This window comes from Peromyscus maniculatus, chromosome 1, assembly GCF_049852395.1.
Source record: "Peromyscus maniculatus bairdii isolate BWxNUB_F1_BW_parent chromosome 1, HU_Pman_BW_mat_3.1, whole genome shotgun sequence".
Classification (NCBI taxonomy): domain Eukaryota; kingdom Metazoa; phylum Chordata; class Mammalia; order Rodentia; family Cricetidae; genus Peromyscus; species Peromyscus maniculatus.
In genome coordinates this window covers 51,133,951-51,139,620 of record NC_134852.1, presented here as the reverse complement: position 1 = coordinate 51,139,620, position 5,670 = coordinate 51,133,951, and positions in this window count along the sequence as shown.

The window sequence follows — 5,670 nt, the reverse complement described above, 5'->3', positions numbered from 1 at the left end:
AGGGAGGGAGGGACGGGGGCGCGCGCGGCGGAGGAATGCGCGCGCAGCTCGGGGCCGCGCCCCCTCCGCTCCGAGGCCCCGTTCGGGAGGGGTGGTGGGGGTGGCGGCCGAGGGACTCCTTTGCCCCGTCAGGAATGCGAGGAAGGAGACTGCGCAGCGGCCTGTGGAATGTGGGGGGCGGCGACGGCCGGCCCGAGGGGCGCGCGGGCTGCGCGGGGACGCGGGCGAGCCAACGGTGGCCTAGGCTCCGGTCCGTCCTGGGAGCCTTAGGGTGCACTCCAGATCTCCCCACCAGGCTGAGCCCCGAGCCCACAACCTCCCCATACTCCTCCCAGGCGCTCTGCTCAGGGAGGGCAGCCTGATGCTGCCTTACTCCATCCACATGGATGTGACACCAGTGTGGGAAGGCTGGGAGCTCCCAAAGCGGGATACCAATGTGGAGATGCTGACAGTTTCTAAAACGGGTCGCCAGTGTGGCCATTTTAGCCACTTTTAGGTCTCTCCCTCCCAATTACACATTCTGGGACTTAGAAAAAGTTCCAGGACCCACTGTGAATTTGACTTCCACAAAATTCTTTTAGGCCGGTGCCCTGGCTCAGAGGTTAAGAAAACTTGTTACTCTTGCAGAGGACCCGAGTTCAGTTCCCAGCACACACAGGATGGTTCACAACCATCCTCAACTCCAGTTGTAGGGGATCTGACCAACCTCTTCCACCACTGGGCACACACATGGTGCATATACACACATGCAGGCAAAACACTCATACCAAAAGATGAAAAATCTAAAGAACAAACAAGCATGTTGATCACCTGACAGCCACAAGTCCCTACTTCAACTCAGAAGTATTGTCAGTTTAGAACCAGTGTCCACTAGGCCGTGGGACGTCCAAATGTTCCCATTTCTCAGAGGTACAATTGCACTGTTAGAACAGCATTCGACCGACCGCCCCTCTGTATAAAGGATACACGAAAGGCTAACATAGACTCTTACTCAGAGGACCTGGCCTTCCCTTCAAGGGGTTCTGGGTTTGTCGACTGGTTCACGGGTTGACAGGCCAGGATTCTCTGTTGCCGCCATCAAGTGTTACCTTTCTTTCACTAGAATCTTCTGTTTATGTAGATTGAACTAAAAGCGGTACCACATGGTCCTCCTCACTCACGGGCATTGGACAGGGCTCAGGAGACTGCAGCCAATGGCACTTCCCTGGCCTTGAGGACTGTCGTCTGGCTGTGGAAAGGCTTGGTTACTGTCTGAAGCATCCTCTGGCACTCCAAAGGTCAGACCAGGCCAAGCTTGGACCTAGGAGCTAGTAGTCTGAACATCCCAGTGGACGCTGAAGCCATAGGCCATACAGTTTGTAATTAATATAAGCCTCTAAGTGATTATTTTGCAAGTGGCTGTGGGATCATGGGGCCGGCAGGGCCGAGAAACTTCCAGCTACATACCTGTCTGATGGGAAAAGAAAATGACCAACGATCACATCTCAGTGATCGAATTTACCACCGATTTAAAAATGAAGATGTTGGGGGCCAGTGAGAAGGCTCGTGAAGGTAAAAGTCACTTGTTGTATATGCCTAGCACTTTGCTTCCTTCGATCCCCAGAACCCACAGTGGAAGGAGAGAGCCAGTTCTCAAAAGTTGTCCTCTGACAGCCAGGTATGTTGCATATGCATGCACACGAACCAAACAGGGCGGGGCGGGGGGTAGGGGTGGGGTGGCCAGCTGGTGAGGGGTTTGTTGCCATGCCTGACTACCTGCAGTACATTCCCTGGACCCACGCTAGGAGACTAGATAAATTGTTCTCAGACTTCCACACACCCACTGTGGCACGAACACATGCCCAGTGGGAGCCTTCAAAATGTAAATAATAGATTAGTGTCCAGGGTCAGTTAAAACCCATTACTTCCCCTGGAAATAGGTAGCACAACCTAAAACGCCCCGCTGTGGAAGAGCAGAACAGAGCGCATCTGAGATGGAATCCCTTGTGCGCAGTGAAGTCTGCAGGCTATTCACCCAGCATGGAAAGATGGAGGCCAGCCAGAAGACGGAAGCAAAAGGATCACTAATTCAAGGCTGGCCTGAGCTACAGAACAAATTCAAAGTCAGTCTGATCAATGGAGTGCGACTATTTCAAAATGAAAAATAATAAAAGGAGCTGGGGGCAGGGAGATGGGTCAGTGGGTAAAGACACTTGCCATCAAGCCTGATGAGGAGTTCCATCCTGGGACCCACGAGGTAGGAGAGAACCCCTCCCCCTGAAAGTCATAGTCATCTCTGATCACACTAAATAAATAAGCAAACAGATCTGAAAGCCTAGCTGGGACCCTGAGTACCACAAATGAACTAGTGTGTGTGTTTGCATGTGTGCATGCCCGCACATTATTTACAAATGGGAGAAACCAAGTGGGGTATGGCAGCATACATTATTATCCCAACACTCATGAGGCAGAGGCCGGCAGATCTCTGTGAGTTTGAGGACAGCCTGGTGTACAGAGTGAGTTCCAGGACAGGCAAGGCAACACAGACCCTGTCTCAAAAAGAAGAATGAGAAAAACCATGACAAAGTGTATAGAAACTAACATTCAAACTTTTGTGTACATTGTAATTTTTTTTTGTTTTTTTTGAGACAGGATCTTCATAGCCCTTCCTCTCCTGGAACTCACTATATAGCCCAGGCTGGCCTCCAACTAACAGAGATCCACCTGCCTCTGTTTCCTGAGCATTGGGATTAAAGGCAATCACCATGTGTACATTCTAACAAAATTTTGCTCAAAGCCTTTCCAAATTTGCTAGATTTTAAAAAATTCCTTATTTATTTTTTAATTTACTTATTTTATGTGTATGGGAGTTTTGCCTGCATGTGTATTAATACACCATGTGCATACCTGAGGCCCATAAAAGCCAGAAGAGGACATTGGATCTCCTAGACCTGGAATTATAAGGCATTGTGAGCACCATGTGGGAGCTGAGAAGTGAACCAGATCCCCTGGAAAAGCAACCAGTGCTCTTAACTGCTGAGCCATCTTTCCAACCCTCTTATGCACTTTTTTCAAGCTGACATGGGTCAAAGATATTTAGTAAGCTTTTTATATTACTGAGTTATGAGAATTTGTTACATATTTTGAATACCAGTGTGCTGTGTGTTTTACAAATATTTTCTACCAGTTTATGACTTCTTGTTTTTATGTGTCTTAGAAATAGGAGTTATTTTGGGGGTTTAGAAAAATGGCTCAGCAGTTAAAAGCACTTGCTGCTCTTACAAAGGACCCAGGTTCAGCACCCAGCTGCCACACTGCAGCTCACCACTATGTGTACCTCCAGTTCCAGGACAATTGGCAGCCTTTTGTGGCCTGAGGGGGCACTGGGCTCACACACGCAGGCCAAACACTCATACACATACAATAAAAAGGTGGTCCTGGAACTCACGCCATAGACCAGGCTGGCCTTGAACTCAAGGATCCACCTGTCTCTACCTCCCAAATGCTGGGGTTAAAGGCATGTACCGGGGTTAAAGGCATGTGCCGTCACACTCAGCTTTCTTTTTCTTCCTTCTCTCTCTCTCTCTCTCTCTCTCTCTCTCTCTCTCTCTCTCTCTCTCTCTCTCTCTCTCTCCCTCCCTCCCTCCCTCCCTCCCTCCCTCCCTCCCTCTCTCTCTCTTCTTTTTCTTTTTCAAGACAGGGCTTCTCTGTGTAGTTTTTGGTGCCTGTCCTGGATCTCACTCTGTAGCCCAGGCTGGCCTCAAACTCACAGAGATCCGCCTGCCTCTGCCTCCCGAGTGCTGGGATTAAAGGCGTGCGCCACCACCCGGCCACACTCAACTTTTAAAATTACTTTTGGCGAGGTCCGCTGTATTCATCACTCTTCTCATCACTGTGTTAAAATCCTCGAAAACACATTTCCTATGGCTCCTGCTTTTAGAGGGAACACAATCCTCTAAAAGCGGAGAAGCCTGGTGGCAGACCTCTACAGTCAGGGTGCAGGAGAGCTGCATTTGAGCTCGCTTTCTCGTTTCCCCTTTTTATCCAGTCCAGGGCCCCAGCCCTAGCAACACTTCTTAAAACGTTACTTTATCAGGCAATAATTATCTTCAGAATATAACCAAACACAACAAAGCACCATGGCCCTACATTCACCTTGGTTCATTTTCTTCCTTTCTTTCTCCCTCCCTCCTTTCTTCCCCAGGCTGGCTCCAAACTTGCTATGTAGCCAACAATGGCTCTGAGCTAATTGACTGGCCTGCCTTCACCTCCCAGGTGCTGGGATTAAAGGCATGTACAACCATGCTCAGTTTATATTTGTTTTCTTTAACGAGAGCAGGGAAATGTCTTAAATAAGCTTTTGACTGGAATTTGTTGTGTTGAACTGAATGCAGAAGAATGTTCCTTCCATGTGTAGAATTCAAGTAGCAGGTCCCTAGTATAAAAGTATCTATAAAAATACTTCTCTAAATATATCCACTCTAAAAACAGTCAAATGGAGAATTCTGGAGCTCAGGAATATGGCTTTAAAATGCAAAGACGTTGCTTATCCTCGGACCTCCACACAAGTGCTGTGCCATGTGCATACACGTGTATACACACACACACACACACACACACACACACACACACACACACACACGCACACACACGAGCACACAATACACACAATTGCTTTTTAGTTTTTTTTATGGAGTTTGTTTATATGTTCATATGTATACCACGTGTGCTGGGGGGCAGTGAAGGTCAGGTGTCAGGTCCCCTGTGACTGGAGTTACAGAAGGTGGTAAGCCACCACATGGGTGCCAGGAACGAAACCCAAGTCCTTACACAAGCAGCCAGTGCTCTTAACTTAACAGTGCTCTTAGACAGTTAAGCACTAAGCCATCTCTCCAGTCACACAGAAGCTTTTTTAAGTAATATAATTTTCAGCTGGGTGGTGGTGGTGGTACACACCTTTAACCCCAGCACTCGGGAGTTTGAGGCCAAGCCTGGTCTACATAGTAAGTTTCAGGTCAGATCCTGTCTCAAAAATCCACAACCAAACCAACCCTCAAAAGGCTGAGATTCAAGGCATGTGCCACCACATCCAAAAATTAAAGTATATTTTAAGATCCCAGTCCGATGATGATACAGGTTGATAATTCCAGTTCTTGGGAAGCAAGAGGATGGTTACTCGTATGCACAAACCTTAAAAATGTGAATTTATTATGAGTATTTTGCCTGCTGGTACCTGCAGATGCCAAACGTGTCATATGCCCTAGAATTGGAATTGTGAGCCATGTGGGTGCTGGGAACCAAACTCAGGTCCTCTGCAAGAGCAACCGGTGCTCCTCACCGCTCGGCCATCTCTCCAGCCCTGTTTTCATTATGTAGCTATGGTGTCTGAGTGTGGGTCTGTACGGAGAGTACAATGCTCCTCACCGCTGGGCCATCTCTCCAGCTCCACACTGCTTGTCAGCCAGCCTTGCCAGGATGGAAGTACAGGCTGGCAGCCATGCCTACCTGGTATTTTAGATGAGATCTGGGGAATCCAAATTCTGGTCTTCAGACTTACAGGCCCTTCAGCTACTGAGCCATCTCTAAAGGCCCCTCAGTGTTTTAAAAAATGGAGTAGATAATTTTTGTGTGGGGGGTGTTAAGGCCCACCTGCATGTAATGAAAATAGTCGAGAGTGGAGACCTGGAAGGG